Consider the following 26215-nt stretch of genomic DNA (forward strand, 5'->3'; position numbering starts at 1 on the left):
CATTGCTGAAAGGAAGTACAGGTACGTTGAGGCAGAGCCCACCCCTCCAAAAGAGCACTGTCAAAATGTCTCTGCTTTCTCATGGACAGCTAGACAGAAAGCACGGGGCCAAAATCTGACTTCAGGGGAAGCAGCAGAAGCCAGGAGCAACAGGGACTGCCTAACACAGAGAGTTAGAAAAATGGGATCCACACTGGAATTCACTACTCTTTATGCTCGGAGTGTTACTGAGCTTCAGCTGTCACCCCTGACGAAGCGTGGTCAATAACTATCCAGACAGACTGCTCGGCTGGGTTTGATACGGTTGGAGACTACAATTCATTTGGGTAACATAGTCTTTGTAAGCACCCACGCATTTCTGTGCTTCACCCTTTCTCAGCTGAAACATGGTAAGGTGCTTGGTCCACACTAAGCGTGTGCCCTCCATGGATTTTGACAAGGCTGCTGGCCTGTTTCTCAGAGCTGAAGGGGACTCGGGCGACTTCTGAGATACCTCAGGGAGTGTGCACTTCTTGTGCACTCAGGTTGCAGAGGAGTCTGGTCTACCACAGCCCAACTGCACAGCCTGAACACCTCCTCTGATCAGGCTCTGGCAGTTCATGGCTTCAGCTCTTGGCTGTTTCTGCTCGTAGTCCCTCAGCCAAAGTACATCATTCCTCCTATTTTCTTCCTAGTGTTACTTACAGTCACAATGAACAAAGAATCTCAGCAGAGACAGGGCTGCTATTCTAGAAGCCTCGTTCTCAGCCTCCAGTTGTGAGTACAGAAACTCCATGGTCTCCTCAGGGAAGCTTCGGGCTGGAGGGAAGAAATCATGTTCTAGGTTAACAATCAAGCTCTTCTCCCATTGCAGAGCTTTGCAGGAGAGTTTCAAAGAAACCACAGCCAAATTCTGTTTTCTCCTTACCTAGTAGCAGCATGCAGTGGCACAGCTCTGTTTTATGGCCAATGCGGTGCTTCTTGGTCACATCCGAGAGCTGTGGGAATGAGGTACGTTTTAGGATCAGTCTTGAGAGAGACTGAAAAGAATCGCTCCTATGAGGTCTTGTCTCCCTGGGGACTCACAGGGAAAGATGCCATTCAAGAAGGACAGTGCTCTGTCCTCTCAAAGCTGTCTTCTGCTTCCCCCCCACCCTTCTGTCTCTCTGGAACTCTACGGAGAGGCCAGAGATGAGCTTGTGCTCTGACAGACAGCTTCTAGATCCTGGAGTCAGAGATGAACACCTTCCTGAGCGTCTTGTCAGCTCCACTCTAACGCTCCAGAGGGAGTTTGAGCCTACGACAGGGGACCCACAGCCAAAACAAAGGCTACGCCCTAGAGGCAAGAGCAACCTTTGAGTTCCAGTCAGTTCCGCAGCAGCAAAAGGCCGTTAGGATACAAGGGCTGGCTGGGATTCCAAGGCTCAGCTTCAGCTCTCTGGGCTCCAGATTCCTCCTGCTCTCTGCCCGAGCAGGAAACTCCTTTGTGAACTGAGCTGTCCCTGGAACCAGGCAAAGCAGCCCTGGAAAAGTCCGTGGGCACCTGGCCGGAATGGGGGCCTCAACAGCTGTATGGACCTGACTGCAAGGTATGAGAAAAGCCCAAAGGAGGGAAACTCTGCCCTGCCACCCCATGGGTCTTTCCTGCCAACCAGAGGCAGACCTGCTAACCCAGAGGGAAGTGCAAGATGTTCAGCCCCTGCTTACCTGGTTGTGCACAACAATGCAGATGATAAAAACTCTTTCCCTGGGGATAAAGGGCTCAGTTTTCTCCACAGCTTCCAAGAAATGCCTGAGACGCTACAAGAAAAAGTGAAAACGAGAGGGTGGCTTGTGAGTGAGAGCAGCTCATTAACACAGGACAGCATGCCTCCACAGTTGGCTGTTCTCTGCCCTGAAAAAACAGGCAGTATCAAGCCTCCCCCTCCATCTGTGTGCGACTGTCTTGGCTTCTTCTCTAACAGGTTCCCAGCTCCTCCAGGAACTCCCACAGCTCCCTGATCCCAGCACACACTCACCCTGACCCATGCAGCCACATCGTATCTTGCCAGACACCTCACCTTGGTCACGTGAAAACCATCTTGGACCTCTTCATACTGGTCCAAGAGCCAGCAGAGCTGGTCGCACACATGCCCTTGATACTCTTCCTGATGAAGGAGGAGGCCCATCATAGCTGCCACAGCCCTGATGATGTCCTCCTTGAGCTGCACACAAGGAAGACAGAAGACCTTTGTTTGCTCCGACTGAAGCTCTGCTCTAGGAGGCAGCATCCCCCAGACACAAACTTCCCCCTTCCCAAAGACGGCCATTTCCCAGCTTCCTCTGGAGGAAACGGTCTTGCTCGAGAAGAGAGAGAACATTTCCCCTCTTCTAAACCCAAGACCCTTGGGGCTCAAAGGCCACTGGAATTTGGCTGGTTCCCAGCGGCGGTTCTCCAGACCCGGCCTGGCCTCACTAGTTCATCGCGAGGCTGCAAAGCGGGACTCCAGGCACACTGCCTGTTGGCCCACAGCATTTCCACACTGTCGAGCTGCAGCAGGCTCCCAGCTCTAGACAACGCCTCAACGACCTGCTTCCTCCCTGGAAAGCACTTCTCCTGACGTGACACCACTGTTCCCCAGAAAGACAGGTGAACTCCAGCATTGCAGCTGCTGCTGCTAAAGGGCCACAAAGGCAGCCAGTCTCACCTCCTTCTCTTCACAGTCCAGCCAGTTTCTGACCACGTAGCAGAAGAAAGGGTATGTCTTCTCACAAAGCTGGGCTTCCCCTATTCGAGGGAAGGAGCACTTTGCCCAGTCTTGGAAGTAAACAGTCACCCCTTTCGACCACGTTTCCAGAACTGCATGAAAGATGGGGAGAAAGGTCACTCTGTCAAGTATGTCCCAGAGAGAAGAGTTTGCATTATCACTCCAGCCTGTCTCAAACTGCCGTCCCATGCTCATCAGCACTTAGCTCCAGAGCAGTTTTGGGTTCTGGGGCAGGCGTGAAATGTTTGAAAATGCCTTCCTTGAAATGCTAAGCTGTTTCTCTCCTCCCTCTTCTCCTCCTTGTTCCTGCTAGTCCTTTTTCCCCCCTCCAAGATTAGCTGTTGAGTAGTAAAATTAGCTGAGTAGTAAAACTCCAACAACTCCATTCCCTTCCTGGCCACAGCCATCTCCTGAGCTTTAGACATTCTTTTATGTTGTACAGACTGTTTGGGGCTTTAAAGGGCTGGAGCTCCCTAGAGGTTCAGAACCTGCAGTAGCAGCTTGAGAGAGAAGAGACTTGGGTGCCGACTGCTGCTCACTAACTTCCCCTTCCCTCTGCATCCCAGTGCAGCCCTGGCACTAGAGGTGGACACTTACCAGCACAGAAGGCTTGCTTCATCCTGCTGCTCTGTACTCGCCCCAGCATGGTGTACATGACATTCCAGGTCATTTCCAGAAACGGGATGCAGCTCAGTGCTGCAGAGAAGGGCAGAGGGAAAGCAAACAACCTGCTGTCAGGAAAGCTGTTCAGCAAGGGTGCCCTTCCCCGAGGGATGGGAGCAGGGAAGCCCTTCAGGGTGGGACTGGAAGCAGAGTGGAGCAGAACTCCGCTAGGCTGGGTCTTCCCACGGTCCCATCCTTAGGGCACTTAGCTCAGGGGACAAAGCCACCACTTCCGACTGCTCCCAGGCAGCAAAAGATGTGGAAGCCATAACCCTGTAGCCCTCCCATATTCCAACAACCGAAACCCTTCTCCCGCTGCTCAAAGAAGCCAGCACCAAAGCATGCAGCCCAAGTTGCCGTACCATAGCTCGTGGCCAGTTTGCTGAGGGTTATAAAAACAAATTCCTGAGGGATATCCTCCACAGGCTTCAGATGACGCTGTAGCTCTTCCATGACTTGTAGGAAGTGAGAGCGGGCCAGGGAGACCAGGATGTCACTTGCTGCTCTTTGCACGACATCCGTTACACCCTACAAAAGGACCATGAAGGAAAACCATCAACACAGGAAAGACTGAGGCAGCGGGGCAGATGGAACTAGCCAACGATGGCTGTATGACTTCAGCTCTACATTTCCATGTTGAAGGGAAGAGTGAGAGAAACGTCATCTCTCCAGAGAGATCCATCAGTGATAAATATTCCCTGCCTTGTTTGGCTGCCACCGCTTTGCCCCTTTGTGAAAGGTAAGCAGTTCAGCAGTCCTAAACTTGTTGGTCAAGAAAGAGTTTGACCATTTGCCCTTCTGTGCTACTGCTGCCTCTCCCTTCCCTTTGTGACAGCGGGAGAATAGGAACAGAGAAGCTCCCAGAAGGCTCCAGCAACGAACACGCTCCACACAGAAGGCCAGATGGAATATTGGGTACAGCAGGGAAGGGACTGGCACTTCGCCATGCCTCTTCCTCAAAGCAGGATGACTACCTAAGAACGGTAATCCAATGGCCAACCGTGTGGAAGCAGGCTGAGTTTCTGCCTCCCTGCCTGGAGCCTTTCCCTTCAGCACAGACATGCTTGTTACAGCAGTCGTGGGCCTGCTTGCCTCAGCTGCAGCCAAAGGCCCAGTGCCACTTTACACAGGGCAGCTACTTCAGAGGTTGCACCTGCTCAAGAGCTTGGCTGGATATGGCCCTTTCCCTCAAGGAGTCAGCTGCCCTGAGGAAGAGTCTCCCATAGTGGGATCTGGGGACTGTCATTGGTTCTTAAGGCAAAGGGGAGATCTTTGGTGTCATGCTATAGCTTTCCAGACAACAGGGCTCTAGGCAGGATGCTTTGACTAGTTTCGAAGAGAACAAGCTTGCCACTCTCAAATCCCTTGAAGCCAATGTTATTAATTGGCTTAACAGATCTCTCTCCAAATGGTCGCCATCTTCCTGGAGGATTCTCCCCAGTTCCTGGTAAATTTCTACCCGATTACCCTGAGGACAAATCAGAACAGGGAACATCTGAACTTCTTTCTCCTTGATGACCAGGATGTCGTAGAGCACTTGGTCCGTACAGCCTTCCCAAACGGCATCATGCAGACAGCTCCATTTCGAGGATCTAGTCCTAGAAAGTAGCTGAGTGACCAGCCTCACAAGGAAGTGTTTCGCCAAACGGAGGATCCACCCATTGCTCTGGTAAGGATCTCCCCAACTTCACAGCTCCCTCCACTCTGCTGGATATTCTGCAACCACACAGTTGCTGCCCCAAAGAGCTCATAGCTCCTCTAGACCAAACAAAGTGCCGGGGGCAAAAGGAATACACGGGACAATGGCATTTCCAGACTTCCTTGGTAGGGCCTGACTCACAGGCTTCCCCCGGCTCCTTAGGGAAGTTCCTGGGGTAACTTTTGTGGATCATACCGGGAGATCTGCCTTCCCTGCACAGATTGGTTCTCAAATTATGTTTATGTTTCACTGTCTTTGAGAAGTCGACAAAGATCAAAGCATGGTCGGAGCCGCAGACAGCAGCCCAGACAGAGAGGTGGCCGGGGGCTTAGGGTGGGTGTAGGACTACTGCTGCGCTCAGGAAGTTTTCAGAGAATATGTCGACAAAAGGAGGAAGCCTGGGGAGAGCAAATGACCAGAAGGTTGGCCGTGTCCTCTACTGCACTCCTGCCTTCTGTGAGAAAGGATGATGTGCAGTAGCATTGTCTCCTAATGACTGGCAAAAATTGCATTTCTGTGATGCGGTGTTTGCAGGAGAGTGCATTTACCATGTGGCAAGAGCACATCCCCTGGTGCCTGAGCCAGGCACGTTCGGAATCCAAGTGCTTGAATTCAGGCGGAATCCACTGAAACTGCCACTCCCTTACCTCATTTTCCTGCAGTTGGCACAGAAAGGAGACCACAGAGCCAGGCAAGGTGTTGGTGGCTGCAGGAGGAGACTCTGCATCCACGCCTCCATCCTCAGGCTCCTCAGGTCTCACCCGGGAAGCTCTTTTAGTCAAGCGACCTGGAAGGAAACAAGCTGAGGATTACCTGCCCTCAGGTACTAGCATCAGGCAGGGTCAAACGGCTCCCCAGCCTTCAGGGAAATTCCTCCCCTCACTGCTAACACCAGAAGACCAGCTGGTTTGCAGCAGGTGCCTCTATTACCCAGCCAAAGGTGGGCGTATTGGAGCCACCAGATTCAGGCAGGCAGGCCTGACGTCTGGTAGATGGCATCAAAGTTGTCTGCAGTGTGCCGAGGAGACACAGCAGAAAAACGACTCTGCCTTGGTTGCTTCCTTTCCCTTCCCTCCGAGGGATTTTGTGGATGAGTTCCTTGGGTGAGAAGTTCACAGCAGGAGGATCCAGGTCGAGATCAGGCATTTAGAAATCGAGCAGAGGACAGCCCCGAACGGGAGGAGCTCTGTGGGCCTGCCATAAAGAACTGAGGAGTGGCCCTTACCCCACCACAATCGTAATCTCTTCATCTCAGAAGGAATTCCTTCCGGACAGCAGTGCTCGCTCCAGCTACCTCCTCACAGGTGAAGGAGCAAGCCACTGAAGACCCCACCTCCCCAGACGCCCGGGCGGGCAGCCAAGGCCATTGTGACACCCCCGCGTCCCACGCACACCTCACAGACGTCTGCTGACCGCTGCGGGCTGGTGTCCCAGGCAGTCCCTCCCTTGGGGGATGGCACCAGAGGTGGGCACGGGCTCAGGAGCAGGCTCCTTGCCCTCCCACAAAGCCACTTTTCCCCATCTCGCTCAGTCACTCGTTCGTGGGTCTTACTTCTGGAGTGGTCAGGAGTATGGACGGTATCTGCGCGTCTTCTCACACCTCCTTTTCTGTTCAATTGGCATTTTCCAGCGACCGGAGATGGAGTGGTCACCTGGGCTGATGGGCTCTTTTCTTTCTTTCTTTTCTGCCATGATGTCGATGCCCTCAGAAAAAGAGGCTTATGCCATACCCTGGAGATAGAGTATTTCTCAATAGATTACAAGAAGACAACCTTATGTGACTGTAATTTTCATATGACAGTGAATAAAGATAAAATTGTAAACATATTTTCTGGAAAATTTCTTTTTCTGTGTATGGAAATACATTTTTGTGCATATTTCCAATAAAATGTAAAAAAAAAAGTAACAGCATTCTATTATTGTTGCCTAAAGCTTTTTTCCAGTTAGTGTGCATTTCAATTAATATATTTTAAATGTACAAGTATTACAGATAGCAATGTTAAAATATAAAAATTGATTTTTGAGTTACAAGCAACTTCCATTTAGATCCACATATTAAAATGTTTAAAAAATATCAATTAAAGAAATCTTAAATTATTCTTCTCATCAGCCAACTCCTGGGAATTCATTAGCCAGGAACTTTCAGACATCCCCCCCACCCAAATGTTTAATCACAGAACTGTATTCACAATTCTCATTTTGCTCACATGGTAAGACAGTGGCTTCTTGTTTATTCACTGTTCCTGTGACAAAAATCTAATATAGCATGTACAAGAACATCAGATACTTAGACTAACAGAAAATCAAACCACTAATCATAGTTGTTAATTGCTATTGCTAATAAGCAGTCACAGTGGCGCTGGGGTAGCACGTGTAGTGGAGGCTAAATGCAATAATACCTCGTTTTGATGTTGTTCTCTTCTACGAAAGCACTTGGAGCAGATTAAGACATTTCTCGTCCTATTTTGTTTATTGAGTGGGCCCTGATACTGGGGAGAAGCTGCCGTGAAGCAGACCTAGTAGTCAGCTTCCTTAGAGAAGGCGTCTTGTCCTGTATTTGAGGGCTTCCGGTACGTTTTGACAGACAGTAGTGAGTGACGGGTTTCCTTTGGACCCCCCGGGGAGCAGAAAGTTCTGCCGGGAAGGCAAAATGTTTCTTGCGGCTGGGTTGGAAGAAGCTGGCTGCTGATGCAAGGCAGTGACAATTCTGGGGTCGCGGGAAGTTCTGAAAAGACGGTCGTTCCCTTTTCTAGAAGGCTATGCACTTCGGTTCCTAATAGCTGTAGTAATGAAGCCAGGTAAGCGTTCGGGAGGAGCCCAAGCCACTTTTGCCTAGCGAGTATTTTGCAAGGGGGGCAGGAAAGCGCTGCGCCCTGCTCCTTGCTGCCCTCGCGTGTCTGAAAGGCGGCACTGCACGCGGGGGGGGGGAGGGGGAAATCACATGCGCATTGCGTTCCGGCGCGCTCACGGCTGCCCTCGCGTGTCGACAAGGCAGCACTGCAGCCGCCGGCGGCCACCGCTGCGTACGAAGACCGTTGCGGGCAGCCGGCGCACACGTGCGCGCTGCCGGTCGCCGCGTTGGCCGCTACTCTGCGCTCTCTCGGGGACGGGTAAGCGCAGGGGCCGCGCTCGTGCCCCCTGCCCGGTGCTCACGGACCGGGAGCGCTTTTCCCGAGAGGGCTTTTCCTTCTCGGTGCTTCCTGGGGGCGCGGGGACGGGCAGTGCTGTCTCGGAGCTGCTCCGCGGCGCTCTCTCCCCGGGGCAGCCCCAGCGCCTGCTCGCTGATCCCCGCCGCTCTCTCGGGCGCGGGCAGAGCAGCCTCGGGGCGCTCGCTGCTCGGCCTGAGCGCCGGGGTGGCGCGGCGGGCTGCGGTTAGCGCGCGGGAGCCGGCCGGCTGCAGCGCGGCGCTGCGACCACGCGAGGGTGGGGCCATTGCGGGTCTGGCCTGCCTCGCGCTGCGCTCCCCCGCCCCTCGCGCTCCCCCGCCCCTCGCGCTCCCCCCGCCCCTCTCGCGCTCCCCCCGCCCCTCTCGCGCTCCCCCGCCCCTCTCGCGCTCCCCCCGCCCCTCTCGCGCTCCCCCCGCCCCTCTCGCGCTCCCCCCGCCCCTCGCGCTCCCCCCGCCCCTCGCGCTCCCCCCGCCCCTCTCGCGCTCCCCCCGCCCCTCGCGCTCCCCCCGCCCCTCGCGCTCCCCCCGCCCCTCGCGCTCGGGCAAGATGGCGGCGAGCAGGGCGGGTGTTTTGGCTGGACGGCGGCGGGCGAGGGCAGAGGCGCGCTGGAGTCGAGCATGTGGGGGCCGCGGTGAGGCGAGGTGAGGCGAGCGTGTGCCTTCGGGTGGCCGCGGGTGTCGGGCTGTGTCCTGCCAGCCGGGGCCGTCGCTGCGTGGAGGCGGCGGGGCGGGGGGGGGGAGTCGGGCCGGGGGCCGCGCCGCGCCGGGTCTGCGCGGCGCCGGGTCTGCCGGAGCGCGGCTCTGACTCTCCCTTTTGCGTGTGTCGCCTGTAGGGCCCCGGTTCCTCCCCAGCGCGGGCCGGGGCGTGCGCTCGCCCCTGCGGACGCAGCCTGGAGGAGCGGGGGGGCAGGCGGGCCCCGGAGCGGGATTAGGGCACGGCGTCGGCGGGAGGACGGCTCCTGATGCAATAGGCGTGCCCGAGAGTGCTGGTAGGTCATGAAGGAGTTTAAAACCTCTGGACCAAATAGGGTTAAGGTCAACTTGAGTTAGATACGATTAGTGCAGCCCCAAGTTATTTACTTGAGAATTGTGGCTAGGCAAGCAAGAAGATGGGTAGAAGACAGATGCTCCTGGACACCCTGAGGCCTCCCCTGCCCCCAGGCACAGACTGTGGGTACCAGCCGACCTGGGCACCAACTGATTGGAACCCCCGCTGAGCCCTGCTCCCTCCTGTACAGCTGCCCTAAAGCCATGAGTTTCCCTGGTGCAGCATGTGTCGATGGGTCCTCCATTGCCTCTGACATCTCCCCAGGCGCTCGTACGCTGCGCAGGGGTCTGGATGTTTCCAGCAGCGGCACAGCAGCCTGATGCCTCCTCTCGTCTGGGATGCGGGGCCCTTGGTGAGTTCCCTGCTGCCTCCTCTGGCGTCCTCTGCGAGCTCATAAATCCCCCCTCCTCCTCCTCCTTCTCCTCCTCCTCCCCCTCCCCCCCCACCCTGTCTGGTGGGGTGGGAGACCCGTGGCTCCTCCTGCCAAGCTGACAGCCACGTGGGGCACCCCTATGCGCTCCCTACGCATCTGGGATGGCACCCCTGCCCTGAGGGCCCCGCAGAGTCCCACCCTTCCTGCAACCACCCCCCCAAAGCCATTAAACCACACAATATCAGGTAAAAATATCAGGTAAAAAAAAGGATTATTTTTTAAACTAATACTTGACTAATTTTGCTCCTTTCCCAGTATTCTGTAGAGAGTGGCTATTTTAAAAAGTTAACCAAGTCTGTGTAGTTTTAATTAGGTGTATTAAAAAGATAAAAGAAGGAAATATAGCTCACATTCAAGCACTCAAATATGTGAAAATAGCTGAAATTGCTCTTACTGCACTAAGCTCATTAAATTGACTTGCTGGAATGTTGCATATTAGAATGATCAGACCAGAGTGTTAACAGCTTTAATGCTTTTATCTGGTGCAGTTCGCCCACCTCCCCACCTGAGGGTTACCGAGCAGGCACAGTCGACTTCCTTTCCGAGGGCTGTGATGCCGGGCTTCGTGCTGGTGTGTGAACTGCTGCTGTCTGTGCTTAGTGCAAAAAAGAGTAACTAAGACAGACCTTTGTGGTGAGAACCCTTGATAAAGTTCTGTCGGGAACGCATCCCGCTGTCCTCGATAGAAAAGCCACCCTAGATCTCAAGTTTGATTCGGTAACTGATTAAATGGATTCTGGTTTAGATCACGAATATATCACATAGTCAAAATTGTGCAATATTCTCCATGAACAGTTAAAGTGATTATTTCATTTTAGACCTTGAATAAGGAGATTGAATGAGCTGGTAAACATTACTTGGTGTTAAGATGGTATGAAAATTTAATATCTTTATTCTTCAGTCTCGGTGCTGCAGGAGTCTCTCTCTCATCCTGGTAGATAATATTAATTGCTGTTTCTCTACCTATGGAGCATATGAGATTTGCCATGCAAGCTCAGAATGAATGCAGTTATCCAACAACCTTACACATTTAGAAAATACTTTCTGCAGCCAAGACATATAGCAATGTTATAGCGTATGTACAACCTAAAAAGACGGTTTCCAGAGATGTATATGTATACAAGTTTCAGCCTTCTGGGTGTGTGACTATTCAGAGACTCCCAGCGAACTGTGTCCAGGTTAGCCTGTAGCCAAACAGGCAGACCCAGCACACTGTGCCTGTGGTGTGTTCAAGCCTAAAGAGACTTCAGGTGCACTGTCATCACCGGGTATCATGCTGACACGGTGTCCACAAGGGGTGGATCTTTTCTGGGCAATTCACAGCTGCTCTTAGACTACCAAATAGTCAGAATCCTATACGGAATTATTAATGGTTTTGCTACTGGAAAAAAAGAGAAAGACAGAGTACTTGATCTGCATATTCATAGCCTGAAAGAACAAAAAAGATATGGGATACAGAAAAAAGAAAGAGGATAATAATTTATTTAAACATAAAAACAACATTAAACTACTGCTTCATTGTTCTACTACCTTTGGCTCACAGAGCTTAAGTTCCTGGGGAAGCATGGTAAGGGGATGAAATAGGATTTTTTTTCAGTTTTTTTTTAGTAGCAGACTAGTGAAGGTGATATGATCAAGGTCCCTAATCTTTTTTTTTTTTTCCTCTACCCAAGAAAACTCAGAAGGATACATCACTGCTTTGACAGAGATGGGGATAAAACAAAATCAAAAAAAAAAAAGAGCTCCTTTTTCAGGAGCAATTCCCACTTACTGTGATTTGAGCTCCTTTTTCAGGAGCAATTCCCACTTACTGTGATTTAAGCACCCACTCTGAAGTTCTGGGACTAAGTACATGGTCCATATGCTCTGACTACAAAAAACACTGTCCACAGAGAGCAAGGTCACTGTGATTACCTATGTAAAGTTTCCTTCAGGATGCCCGTTATCTGGAGAAACCCGTTGTTGCACATGATCTATCTTATATTTTCTCAACATATAATACAGCGATTTCTCAACATATAATACTTGAAGACCAATATAAATATTGTGTAGAATGATACTTTCTAAGTCATTAATTTTAAATCATAAATCAAAAATATTTTAAAAAGAGAGATTTGTTCTGCATTGTCAGAGAATAACTACTTCTAAAATAAACTAAAAAGGCTCTATAAATGAATAAATTTTGCAATTTTTTGCCTTCAATAGTGTTCAAAGGTTAAAAATGAATTAAAATTGTAAAATAAGTGCACTAGCTACTTATTTCATTTATTTTATCTTTCCCTTTCCTCCTTTGAATACTCTTTTCCTTAAATTGTATTTTCCAGATATTGCTATATTCCAGTTGTACTTTCTCTTTTTCTAATATTCTCTTCGTAAGTATCCCCTTAAAGCACTTTAAAAAGTATCTGACGAATATCGCTGTTTCTCTGTATTATGTGAATGATGTTAATTATCTTTACTTTTTAATGGTTTAAAAATTCAACTTCCCTAACTAAGAGTATGTTTTTAAAAAAGTAGCGATTGCACAGGGGATGCTCCCATTTTCTATTTTTGCTTTTCTAGATTAACGTTCAAATATTTCCTGATAGAAATGTATGTTTTTGCAGGTGGAACATTCCTCTGATAGGTACATTTGGTATTGAAATGAGTTAGTCCCGTATAAATCCTGGCATAGGACTTTCTTCACTAGTTTTAGATGGATCTCTTCTTTCTCAAAGGTATGGCACTAGGTGAGAAAAAGGTGCCGTCAACCTGTAGTTATATTTATACCCGTCGAGGGGTGGGGATCTTTATGTAGAAAGGGGACACACAAAAGTGTAGCGAAGGGGCATATTTTTCTAAATGTGCCCAGGAAACCTATGAGATAGGTGACACAGAGAATTCAGAGGCCTTAAAACAGTGTCACCATTTGAAAAGCAAATTATAAGCTGCAGGAGTGTGTGCACTCCTGCAATGCTTAACATAACCACAGTCTTCACTTTGAAGTATGCCTGACTATTGGCTTACATCCCGTTTTCATGTAGCAATATCCAGGGTAACACAAATCTGGCTCCAACTGTAATGTACGTAGGAGACAGCGAGTATTAAGACACCAAAGAATTCAAAATGTTTGAATCTGGAAGGACGAAAGAACAGCGTACTCAGTGATCAGCCTTTCAGGTGAAGGAGACAACAGCTGTGGTTTTGGTCCCTGTTCCCTTGATTATTTCTGTATGCATGGGTTAGTGACTATCTCATCTAATTAAAAATAAACACTGTGATCGAGGATCAAAACTCACAGGTCCCTCTTTTCCTTGACAAAGCCGTAACTAAATGCTGTTGAATATGTGTGATATGTTATGTGCAGAGCCCTTTAAGATTCCATCTGATTTCTTTGATCTTGTTTTAGGGTGCTTTCAGTGTATTTCCAGTGAGCTATAGTTTGCTCAAATATGTATATGTATTTATGTATATGTTAACATATATATGTTTTAAATTCCTCTTCCCTTTGCATTACTCTACTGATTTTTTTTCTTATAACTGTCTCCCATGTCAAGAAGATTTAACAAAATGAAAAGTATGTCTTCATAGGATAAAGACACATTTTTGTTAGTTACCGTAATACAGACATGAAAGGAAAGATAAAAGAAAAGAGAAGTAGTTCTTCAGATAAAGTCCGTTAAGTATTCATAATGTGATGACATAGGTGATTGTGATATTATCTAGACAGAAGAGCTCTGCCGAAGGTAGCTTTCAGACAATTATATTGGTAAAAAGAAAAACTGGTAAAAGCTGATGAAGTCATTAAATTTTCAAAAGTTACAAATTATCCTGTAAAGCTTCAGTGACTGCAAATTAGCCTTTGCTATAGCCCTCTGCTAACAAGCTATAGATCATTTTATTATTCATGAATTTTAGTAATTTCAGGACACCACAGGTCATCTTATGCTCATTTATTTGCTAAACACCTTGTGCTGGTATGCCTATGCTGAAAAATTGCTACTATTTACTTCCCGTGAGACAAGCAAGCAACAAACTGGTGGATTTGGCCCCAGACATCCACTCTGCCAGGCAACATATACATCTTGCTGTCAGTGAAATAAATGAGCCCTTAAATTGGCTGCAAAGCTTTAAGAGCTGAAATTTGTATGTCTAGTTATCAAACAGAAAGTTCAGAACACCTGCCAATATGAAACATAATTATGACAAGCTGTTACATTTTACCTTTAATTTTTCAGCTTTAACACCACAACTTCATTATAAGAATCTCCTCCTCCCTGCCCCTCCTTTCTCCCTTCCCCCAGACTCAGCTCCCCTCCCAAAAAACGCTCACTGCATTCCATTGTAAATGCTGAGTTAACGCTAATACACTGGGTCATCTATCAGCAGACAAAAAAAAAAGTCAGACATATTAAAAATGCTAGGATTCCTCCTAAGAATAACCACAAATTTTCACAGATTACCAAAAATGGCTAACTGTGTGTAGATACCTGACCTTTATAACCGCCTTTGAAGGCTTTTCAGAGAAAGTCAAAAATCATGAAACAGACTTACAGATTCCTTGTTTTGTTTTTTACTTGAAAAAATCGATTCAATTACTTCTATCTTATTTCACTGACCGACTTCATTATCTTTCCTTTTGGGTCGCAGAGCCCTACGGCACAGGTTTTTGCCACAACAAATCCAACAATTGATAAGCTGTTTGCTGTTTATCCAAATGTTCATGGGAGGGCAAAAAAAGAAAAAAGCCACCAAAAATAAATGTTACTCTTCTTTAAACCCACTTTAAACTATGCCCTGTGTGCACTATAACTAAATATCTTCCCTTGTGTGCATGTATACCTCTGTGTTACAAACCACAAACAGCTATGTGAGAAGAACACTATTTAAAGGAAAGACTTTCTTCTTAGCTGTCAAGGAAGATAATATCTAGGCTAAAATTCATTTCAACATTTTTTATAGATATATATATATATGTATATATACACATATACACACAATATGTATATATCAATATGAAGAGCTTAAAAATTACAACCCTTGACCAATTGCACCCTTCTGGTCAATAAAGTAAATATGAGCAATATGAGAAACAAATCAAATGTATGAACTTTACCTCTTTTATTACTTTGACCATATTATTTCTTTTTTTATAGCACCTGCATACTGTATTTTCATTCAAGAAATTTGATTGCGGATAAAGTAGTCCCTACATGTCATAGCAAAAAAATGACACACTAGCCAAAGTTTAAGTCAATGTATTAGTCAAAACACACCTTCTTTTCTTCTTTTTCTGACCTTTTGCTACAGACATAGAAATCTCACATATATTTTGGGGTTAACAGGACTTCAGCAGGGCAATCTGTGTTTTAAGCAGGGTTTCTTGCTGGTTCAGATATATTGTTTGTTCAGTGTTGGGATCCTATGTATTCATACTGCGTTTTGTGTACTGATAATGAATTAAAACAGCAGAAAATCATATACGTATATTTTAAATGTGACATGTCTGATTTCATTTTAATGTGATTTGAAATATTTCACCCTGAATTTATAAAAAAAATCATTAGCACAGCTATACGCATTGTCTTTTCATGATTTTAATTTCTTATTCTTCAATTAAAAATATGCTAAAAGCAGATTTTGCTTAAATTCTGAGATAGTTTGGATAGACTTAGGACCAAATTGTGGCTGCTTTCTGTGTGCAAGCTTTGACTAGAAAGGTGACACAAACAAACATTTCTACCTGGTTTTCAAGGATATGTCAATAAGGTCTATTCACACCAGTGCACCATTTAGCACCACCTGCGTTCATGGAAATCCAGAAGTAGCACATGCCTCTGTTCACAGAAATCTCAGCCAGCTTTCTCTGATGCCTCGTACAACCATCACTGCAGCCACCACTGTCGAGCTAATTCAACTCTTCCAAAAATCAGCAACTGCTGATAAATTCTTGTCTTAATATAAAAGTTGTGTTTCAATTTTATCCATAATCATAATTTTGAGCATAACAAAAACAAGAGTAATATTCATATCAAACATAAAAAGCATGTGGTGTATGTGAATCCTTATGCCTTATCTCTGCTGCATTTACCTATTGGTAAATGATTCTGACTCTCACCTGAGTCAGAACCCAAATTCGGCATGTGCTGCTTATTCGGGTTGTACATAGATTTGCTGGGAATGGTGACAGAAAGGAGAGAAAACAAGGATTCGCCTGGTCCAGGTTAGATGTGTTTTGGCTGCCTCCTAGGCGGTGAACCCAGGTTTAGTCTCTGTCAAACACTGGAGTAAATGGGTCAAAGTGGTGTGTGCCAGACTTGGGAACCAATTTAAATTCCCAGATTATTTAGGTTAAGTGTAGTCAGACACATCAGAAGACAGCTGCTTTAGGACTTGTCTCACCTATCGTTCAACTACTCCGAGTTTCCAGTTCATGTGTGGTCGTCGACAGTTCAGATGTCTAAATTTGTTTTTATAAAACAAATCTGAATTTTTGTAATTTGAGAGATTTTACTGTTACCCTGTAATACAGTATGGGCATTGCTAGCTCCTGGCCGTAAGCTTCGCACTGAGTTTGCACAGCCTCGGGACTGAGGCTGGTCAGGCTTGGCCCGAGTTTTGTCTGAACTCGTCTCGCCTGCAGCTCTGCTTCCCTCGGCTTAGCTGGGGCAGCAGTTTTTCTGACTGCCCGGATGGCGATGGCTATTTTATTTTACTTGTGTTTATCTTTGTACGGTAGAACCATAGGTTGATAAACAAACAGGACAACAAAAAATGCACATTTAACTTATGTAAAAGGCCCCAAACACCAGAAGTTCATATCCAACACAGAGCTGCAGACCAATGAAGAAAGAATGATGTAAAAGCATACTAGAAAACATATAAAAATAGCCACAGATGAATCCTAGAGTGAGTAGGAGGAAACCATCACCATGAACATCATATTCCTCCCGGCGAAGGAGCCCAGATGCTGACAGCTCGCTCTAACACCCACCGTCATCCCGCCATAAATGAACCACAGACCTAGGACCTACGGAGCAGCGGAAGGGTGAACATAATACTGGGAAAAGAGGTAGAAACTCTGAAGTGTAACAATTTTAACAGTATTATTATTATTATTATTATTATTGAGGCTTTTTTGGTGTATAGAACCCTTCTTCTCATGTAACAATTTCTTCTGGACGAATAATGATCCTGCATTTAGACCGTTAAGATTCCCACTATATTAACACTAAATTCTTGGCTTTATATGTAAGGTATGTTTCCTCTTTGCCCATAAACAAGATTTTGAGCATAACACTATTATTTATTTTGATCCTAGTAATATTATATGTTAACATATAGGCAAAATATCATAATTAACAAATAAAAAAGTGTAAGTGGTTGAGAATATAGGCAGGATACATTTATATTCTCTTTTAGGCATGTGATCCCTGTCTTTAAACCTAATGTCAATCCAATGTGTTTTGGCTATTTCATATCTGTCATGAAAATCTATAGAGTTTAATGAGGCTCTGAGATTCTCTGGATGAATAAAAAAAAAGAAACATACAGAAATTACAGTAAAAAAATCAAAGAAATCTGAGAAAAGGAATAAATGGGCATGTTATTGATTCTGTAAAAACAAATTGTAAGTGTTTTTTCCTCCCTTGAGTACTGCATTGACAGAGAAGAACAGAGCAATAGAAAAGTATAAAATAAGCCCTGTAGGTATCTTTAAGAGTCTACCTTTCTGGTTGAAGAGCAAAAGCTATAACTGGTCGTTTCCTGTTCTTCTGAATTTGGCAAGTGTTATTTTCGGTTTCTGGGTTTTGTTTTGCTTTGTTTTTCCCACAGGGTTGTTTTTTACCTGGGAGGTTTTAGTAAAACTTTTCTCCTTGGGCTTTGGGTTCAACAATCTAATGTAAGCTGCCTGGGCTAAGTTTTATCCTATGCAACACTTGTAAGTTTGCACTAAATTTACAGAATTAAATCCATTAGACTCAGTTCTAAAATAGAAATTATTTTTAAATTGTCTTCATTACTCTTTGAAAGTTGTGAATTTGCACATGATTTTTTTGTGTTGCTGTTAAAATGAATTTTACCTTAATAACTTTCATTTAAAATACTTCTAATTGAATGATTTTAATCCAGGGAATCTGACTAAACTTTGGAAGGAATTTTCTGTGTTGATCACTTAGAGATAAGCAAGATAGCACTTGTGAATCAATGAGAGCAACGATGACCTCCAATATTAGTGCTTACTTGCGTTTGCCATCTAATACGGTTTTAAATCAGTTTCTGAACTTACTGAACAGAATACATTCAATTTGTAAATGCTGGTGAATGTTCAAGTGAAAAATCTCAGTAGATAGTGGGAAAGCAGAAAAAAGATTTACGATTACTATGAAAGAGCTTAAGTACTGAGTCATAAACATAGAATCTTTTTTATTCAGAGTTGTTGTATGAAGACAACTTTTATCGAATGTCAATATGTCTTTAACAGACCAGCTCATCCTGCAGTATAATGGTTTATCATTACTACTGAATGCCCCGAAATACAAACAGATAACTAAAATTCTCAGGCCTCATTTTCAGGTACCTGAGGGTACTTTACACTGTTCTATGAATAGAAGTGTACTGAAGCTTAGTAATATAAATGAAAAAATAATTTCTTATTTTTTTCTTTGCTTCAGTAATAGAACAGAATAAGACACCAGTGGAGTTCTCTATGAATATTAATGTTCAGGTTAGAAGCATAATCCTGAGATATATCTGTACAAGACACACAGTACCAGACTCTTCTTAAAGTCAAAGCTTTCATTTATTATTAAAATTTCAGCAAATATTATTTGGGATGCTAAATGAGATTATAAAAAAAAATTGAAGATCCATGATCCTTATCCCATTGACTTCCATAGATTTGTCATGTCCCCACTCTCTTTCTCTCTCGTTTTTCTCTTTCTCTCTCTTTTCCCTTCCCCTTCCCCTTCCCCTTCCCCCTCCTCTTCCGCTTCCCCTTCTCTTTCCCCTTTCCCTTTCCATGCCTCTTCTCCATGCAATTCTTAACTGTTAGGTAGTAGGCAAAAAACTCTTGAAAGAATTGGGTTTAAGAAGTCCAATTGTGTAGTAAGATGGAATTGTGGAGGAAATGATGCCTTGTAAGTCAATAGACTAATACTGTAAAAAGCTATCAATCAGCCAAGCTTTATTTCTTTATTTCTACTGAGAGAAAAATATTTAAGATACTACTAAGAGTAATCCCAGTGAGATAAGCTCTATATACTAATTTATAAAGCATAATAAAATATTCTTTAATGAAGATTTTAGTGAATTTTTATACATACACACATGCACACACACAGAGATCTATTTTTGCATTCACAAACATATATATTCATATGGACACCAAAGAGTTTGTAGAAGCCAGTTACTCAAATAAAATTACAAATGTATTTTTAGCTAACATAAAATTCTGGTTCAGAACACTGTTTTGACAAAAACCAGCTCACCTCTAAGCTTCTTAATTGTCCCACTGATTTTATGTGACTAATATTTATTTCTCTTAATTCAGTTTTAAGCAATGCAGAATGTCTACAGCTGAACCAAACTAAGCTCTCCTCACAGTAAATGGAGAGACGTAGGCAATGAATAGGTAATGTTAATGTTAAATGTTTAAGATAATAATAACTGTGTTCTACGAGTTTCTCTCCAGTGATGATAAGCAGTGATCTGAGTGACTAATTCAGCTGTAAGCTTGGTAAGAGAAATATTACCTCTCAACTCCCCTCTTACAGAAAAAGTCATATATATGAATAATTCACTGAATCAAAATACTAAACATGTTGTCTGGATTTATTACTAAAGAGGCTGTGTGTTTGTCTTCTGATGACACAAGCAGTCTTGCTAACAAGGCTGACTTCGGCATCGTACCACAACTATGTGCATCACCACGCACTGAGGCAGTCAGTGGCAGGTCACTCTGGGCTCTACCAGAACGAACAACACTTGTTAAAGAGCCAGTCCTGGAGACCAGGGGCAAAAGTTGCTTGTAGCTGCCATCATTTAAGGACACCGCAGCTGGACAAGGCAGACAAAGCGGTGCTGGTAGGAGAGTGTAAATACAAGATATGTTCTGAGTCTTTCTGGTTGAAGACATTCTCTAAAAACTCTTCTACACATGCTGTGATCTAACACCCTCCCATCAGATATTTATAAACATCCCTGTGGCCCTTTGCTGGAATCGCTCCAGTAGCTCCATGTCTCTCTCGTACTGGGGAGCAAGGAGCCGGACCCAGCCTGACTCCAGGTGTGGCCTCAGCAGTGCTGAGCAGAGGGGAGGGATCCCCTCCTGCAACCCGCTTGCAACACTCTTCCTAGTGCAGCTGTTAAGCTCAGGCTGGAGCTGGAGCTAATGCAGCTCAGGACGATATCAGCCACCTCTGCCACGAGGGCTGTTGTTGACTTGTGTCCAACTTGTTGTCTGCCAGGACCTCGAGGTCCTTCTCTGCAAAACTGCTCTCCAGCCCATCAGTCCCCAGTTTGTCCTGGTGCATGGAGTTACTCTGCCCCACCACCACCCAGGTGCAGGCCTTTACATTTCCTTTTATTGAACTTCGTGAGGTCACTCTCTGCCCATTTCTCCAGTCTGTCAAGGTCCCTCTGAATGGCAGTACAACCATCTGATGTATCTGCTGCTCTTCTCAGCTTTGTATCATCTGCAAACTTGCTGGTGATGCACTGTGTCCCATCATCCACTTTTCTGACCTGTACTTCATCAAGACCATGAGGATATTATGGGAGACAGTGCCAAAAGCCTTCCTGAAGCCAAGGGAGACAACATGCCCTGCTCTCCTCTCATCCACCAAGCCGGTCATGTCATCACAGAAGGGGATCAGGCTGATCAAGCACTATTTCCCCTTTGTAAATCTGTGCTGACTGCTCCCAGTCACTTTCCTGTCCTTCACATGGCTGGAAATAATACCCAGGATTAATTACTCCATCACCTTTGCAGGAATTTAAGGTGAGGTTGGCTGGCTTGCAGTTGCCCATATCCTCCTTCTTGCCCTTCTTAAGATAGTTGGGGTGACCCTGCAGGACAACATAAAAGATCATTTTGAAGCAACTTTGTTTAAACTGTCAGGATGCTCTATGGGAAATAAGTTTATATTAGTCAGTAAGTTCAGCAGAGTCAGCCCATTTGCCGTCTCTAGTTCCACCACAACCTTAGAGTAAGGCTATGGGCTGGGTCCCATTTAAACTTTAGGTGCCTGTGTGTAGACATCTACACCTATCACAGTCACACTGTATTCCTTTCATAGAAAGAAATCGTTACTTCTAGATTCATTTGATGTATTTCATATGTTTTTTGGACAGAACAAGGTGAGTTACACTGTTTTACACAGTGTTTTTTCCAATGCCTGTTCAGTAAGCAAAGGTTAACTGGCTCAGCTGCAGACAGCTACATTGTAAAACACAAATTTAGTTAGATGACTCTAGCGCTTCAGCACTGCAGGTAAATGTAATTTTCACAGTAGCAGGAGAGGGCTGTCAGTGGTGTAATTTCTGAAAGTCCTGGTCGCAGCTGGCAGAGGCTGCTTTTCTGGTGTGATGATCCGATTATAAGATCAGGGCAGAGCAAACAACCGATGATTGTTCTGATGCAAGAAAAAGACACAGTCTTTAGAGGTAATTAAATGGCCCCTTACGCTTTGGTGAAATAAATACATAAAATAAATTGAAATAAATCCTTACTGGAAGCAATGATTAACCAGAAGTGAACAATAATTTCTTTAGAGACCTGTAGGCTTTAACTTTCAGTGGACTAATAGCATCACAGGGGCCAAAATAGATGGCATTTTTATTTGATTTTAGTGATGACTTATTCCTTATGCAAGTAATTTTCTGTGAAGATAAGAGTTTACGAGAGAGAAATCCTGAAATGTAAGTAGCTTATATAAACATCTCTCCAAGGAAATCTGTATTTTAAATTGCATTTACTATTAAAGACATCATATCTTTAATTGAACTGAAAGAAAAATGTTTTCCACCATATTGTTCACAGATTTTGTAGGCTCTTAAAGTTCCATGATGGTGATATTTCTGATGTAATAGTTCTCCACCTTTAATCTTCATGATTTCATGAGATTCATCTATTTTATTCTCCCAACAACTTTTTATAATGAGAACACATTTTTTCTATACATTTTTAAGAGCTGTTATATGAATCAACATATGCAGTTATTAACGTGTACCTATATAGCAAAGTATATGTGTTAGAATACAAACGATTTTTTTTTTTCCAGAGATATTCATCATTGGTACCGTGTATCAACCAAAACCAATAGAATTATATGCTGCTTTCAGAATTAAGCAGCATGACTCCTACTGCACTTAAAATTTGAGCTCTTGCTAGTTCCTGGGGGATTCATGCATTCATGGTTAAATTTTGCTTCTCTGACACAGGAGGAAAGCTCATTTCTGCTACTTTTGCTTTACGTTAACAGAGCATGAAATAAACAAAAATTTATCATGATTCGTAGCATTAATTAACTAGACGTACTGATGTACCACAGATTTCATTTACATCAGTCCCACCACAACAAAAAGATGTTTTGTCAGAACCATTCTTATCTTTCCCTTCCCAAATAATGTGTAACCAGGGAATAAAGTAAGAAATGGTATTTCATTTTGTACTACATAAAAATCATTTACTAATATAATGGGACCTACTGACAAGAATGAACTGTATGGACCAAGACACATGCAAATATCCTTCTAGCATTTAATCCAACATAATACAGATTTGTTTGTGTTTATTTATACATATATTTATTAATTCATGCTAGCAATCACAGAGAACTTCATGATTCAAAAAGCCTTAATTCCTCCCAAATTATCAAACATAACTTGTTCTGTCTTTTTTTTTCCCCACTGAATTCCCTTCCCCCCCCAACAACAAACAAAAACCCTTTCTTCCTAATAATTGGAGTGAATAATTGAGTTAAAAGGCTATTTCTGTACTAGATACTGCTATCAAAACTCTGTTCTTATACGGTGATACTATGCAGAACTACATAAGTTGTGGACCCCATCGCTGTGTTTTGAACAGCTTTGCTCTAAGAAATTTTCAGCCTTTTGTTCATCTATTAAATGTAAGGAACACGATGTACTCCTTCAGAGGTATTTATTGAAAATATTTTTCATTAGATCATGGTCAGTGTTGATCTCCGCAGGAGAATGTGTTGGTGGGGGGGATTGAAGGAGTTTCTTATTTTTCTGTTGTTGCATTAGATAAGCTTCTGAGCTGCCCAGTGTTGGAATCTGAGAGGTTTCAGGTAGCATTTTTCAGGGTTTCTTTTTTCTTTTGTAATTTATAGATTAGAGCTTTTCAGATTAATTTTACAGTGATTGTAATAACAATTAACTGCGGTGCTTATGCCTATTAGAGTTGAGACTGTGGCCTATGAAGATTAAATTCACTTGTCACTGAACTGTAAATATTTCTTGTATGAAACACAGTGATATTCTGCTAGTCTTTGTATCCAGGAGAATAAGACTGTTAACAAGGAAGAACCCTATGCCAGTCACTAAGAACCACATAACCTATGGAAATCTCTTAAGAGAAAAAACAAAATCTGACCAAATTAGCTGCCTAATTTCAGCACTGAAATGTCTAATAAGTAGTCTGTGGTCATCAGCTGTGAAATACAGACTACGAAAATCAGGTAGCATGGTTCCAAGCACTGTTCATGCAATTTTATATTAAACAGTACTGGATAAAATAGGAATAATCTAGCAATAAGGTCAGAAATTCTCAGGAAAGCCCTTGTTCAGATAAATGCCTGATCTCTCTTACCTTCTCTTATGGTCTTGGCTATACAGTGGTGCATTTTTGTGCATTTTCAATGGGAAAACTGAACAATGTTTTCACCCTTGTGCTTAGGGTACTCTCCCAAATTTGAGGAACTTGGGTGAATATCCTCAGCAACCTGGTGAAAGTCTAGATTTCCAATGCCTTGGGACAGTGCTGGAACTGTTAGATTATTATAAAATGATTGTTGGCCCTATTAACTACAGAATAAACATTGAAAATGTTAATCAAAATCTGATCACATGCAACTTCTCAGATACTTCTGAAGATGAGAGATTTTGAAAATTCTTCAGTCGTATCTGGACAGTAATGAATTTTAAGAAGGAGATGGACGACTTTCTGCTCTTTCTACTCAAAAAGTATGTCTTTAATCATGTACATTTCAACTTATAGGTTAGTTACTTGATTATCACAAAAGGACATAGAGTATTTGAGGTATAGATCATAATGAAAGATCATTTTTCTGGCTTGCTATTTGAGATTTTGGGAAATTTCAGCATATGGCTTCCCAGGTAGGTGGAATATAGTTAAACAATTTCTGGTGAAATGTTGCACTAAAAAATAATGGATCAATTGCTTCTGTTAGAAGAATCAAACTGAAAGCTGTCGTGAAGAATTTGCACACCTAAAACTGTATTGATTTCTCTACACACCATTACTTTGTTTACTGGATATGGCTTTTCTATCACAACAACAGTTTGCTTACTTTCTTTAAAAAGCATCTCTACAGCTTTGGCTTCAGATAAGCCTCTAAGCAACTTAGCAGCAATTATCATTTAGACTGCTATGCTTAAATAGGAATTGAAAGAAACTCAGAAGCAGCCTCTTGAACGGCCTGTTCTTTCTCTGCCCTTTTGTGAAGATCGCTTTGCATTGAAAGCCGCAGGACCCGACCGTTCAAAGACAGCCCTAGCAGTACTCTGCTGTCTCACATTCTTTCTACTGACTGGCATTTGCTTGGTGAGGAGTACAGGACTCCTGCGTGTGCGACACACACAAGTACCCTCTGAACAGAGGCTTGGGTGCTGGAAGTACTGGTGGGCCTCTGCTGAGCTTTCTACATGGCTAAGGAGGGGCACCAGAGAGGAGAAGGTCTTCCAGTCAGTCCTTACTTCCACACGGCTGGGGCTGTAAAAAGCAGAGCCAAAACACACAGGAATGGCCAGAGGCTGCTACTCCAGACTCCAGAAAGCGAATCCCCATCTGGCCAGAACGCAGTCCCCCCCCACAGACAAATATGCTCTGGAATCACTCGCCCACCTCACGGTGTTCAAGGTCAGCTCCAGACGCACAGCCCTCTCCAGCTCCCCCCCATACAGACACAGCTCAAGCACACTGCCAGCACAGCTGGGCCACGCACACAACAGCCCTGCTTTGGCCAGTGGCTTGTCAAGAGGCCCTCCACCCCAAGGAAGCACCTCGTGGATTTCTGTTCAATAGGCAATGTTTTATTTCAGTCAGCTGATTGCACTGGCTCCGTGGTAACACTCTGTGGACTGCCTGCTCTTGCCTTGCCTGTCTTGCCTTCCCGCTGCTCACTTTCTGCACTCAAAGATGTTTTTGGAGGACCTCCTAGTTGCTCCGAAGATTCCTGAGCTCCACCCAGTTGTCTCTGAGGACTTGAGCTGCTGCCTGCTGCACACTGGGATGCTCGTCTCCGTGGAACAAGTGGAGAGCTGAAAATGACACAGGCAGATTCCTAAATGACTGCCAAAGCCCAGGACCGAACGGTCGTGCCGTCCCTGACTCTCTGAGCGAGCACCACTCGAGAAAGCTGGGCAGCTTTCCCTGGGCTCAGACCTGGGAGAGGGAGGGAAGGGTGGGAGATGAGTGGTCTGCTTTGCACACTGTCACTGCAAACCCTTGGCCTTCTGCACATAGTCAGCGAGAGAAGCTCTCTCCTGGCACCAAAGCTTCCTCCATCAGGAGTCTTCCATCTCCCTCTAAGTGGCCAGGAGGCTTCTTCTACTTCAGCCATTTGGCCGAATGTGTGCAAAAGCTTAGTTTCTCAAGAGCCTGACTTTTCCCAGCGGTTACCCAAAAGACATTCAGAGTTTATCAGGAGCTTCTCTCTCTGGGGATGCAAGAGCACGGAGGCCATGTGCAGCTGACATAAAGTCATACCCAGGATGAGTATTGGGGCACGACACCAGAGAGAAGGGGCAGCGTTGGGCAGTGGAAGGTGGTGACATCTTTCCATGGAATGCAGGAAGGGCAACTGTAACCTACCTGTGCTCAGAAAACTCGTACTGTGCTCTCTCAGCCACTGGCTGTCTGCGTTTTCCAGGATAACACCTAGTCGCACAATGCAAATAAGTAAACATCAAGGCACTTCCTGTGGTAGCCCTAATTCCCAATCTAGTCGCTTCCTGGTCTTGGACAATGGATGATAGGCTTTGGGGAGCAGGGGAAAGCTAGAAATACCAAACCAGAAGGGTCCCTCCCGCTTTAAAGTTCCTGGGCAGAAGCAGGAGGCAGAGCTGAGCAACTGTGTGCGCCAGGGGCCAAGCCTAATGTGGAGCACTAATTCCACTGTGCCTTTGCTAGAGACTTCAGCCCCTTTACAGCCTGTAACTAATTCCTCCTGCTGCCACCCTCCTAAGGCAGGTGACTGTCCCTGGTGCCACTGCAGAGAAAGTGGAGATTGTC

At 44.9% G+C, this 26215-nt stretch overlaps 3 long non-coding RNA genes across 4 annotated transcripts; 1 reads left to right on the forward strand and 2 right to left on the reverse strand.

Annotated features, from left to right (window-relative positions):
* Window positions 1–913: 913 nt before the first annotated feature.
* On the reverse strand, window positions 914–2106 carry LOC135326444 (uncharacterized). The gene is made up of 3 exons (XR_010386834.1): window positions 2040–2106; window positions 1687–1779; window positions 914–977 (listed from the first exon to the last, which is right to left on the reverse strand). It is a non-coding gene; the product is annotated as an uncharacterized LOC135326444 (long non-coding RNA).
* Window positions 2107–8109: 6003 nt separating this feature from the next.
* On the forward strand, window positions 8110–15692 carry LOC135326477 (uncharacterized). Of its 2 annotated transcripts, none has more exons than XR_010386860.1 (2): window positions 8110–8198; window positions 9088–15692. It is a non-coding gene; the product is annotated as an uncharacterized LOC135326477 (long non-coding RNA). The 2 variants fall into 2 exon arrangements; XR_010386859.1 differs by lacking the exon at window positions 8110–8198 and adding an exon at window positions 8789–8896.
* Window positions 15693–24992: 9300 nt separating this feature from the next.
* LOC135326450 (uncharacterized) lies at window positions 24993–26143 on the reverse strand. The gene is made up of 2 exons (XR_010386840.1): window positions 25796–26143; window positions 24993–25242 (listed from the first exon to the last, which is right to left on the reverse strand). It is a non-coding gene; the product is annotated as an uncharacterized LOC135326450 (long non-coding RNA).
* Window positions 26144–26215: the final 72 nt, after the last annotated feature.

The sequence above is a fragment of the Dromaius novaehollandiae genome, unplaced genomic scaffold (assembly GCF_036370855.1).
Source record: "Dromaius novaehollandiae isolate bDroNov1 unplaced genomic scaffold, bDroNov1.hap1 HAP1_SCAFFOLD_64, whole genome shotgun sequence".
In the NCBI taxonomy this organism is placed as follows: Eukaryota; Metazoa; Chordata; class Aves; order Casuariiformes; family Dromaiidae; genus Dromaius; species Dromaius novaehollandiae.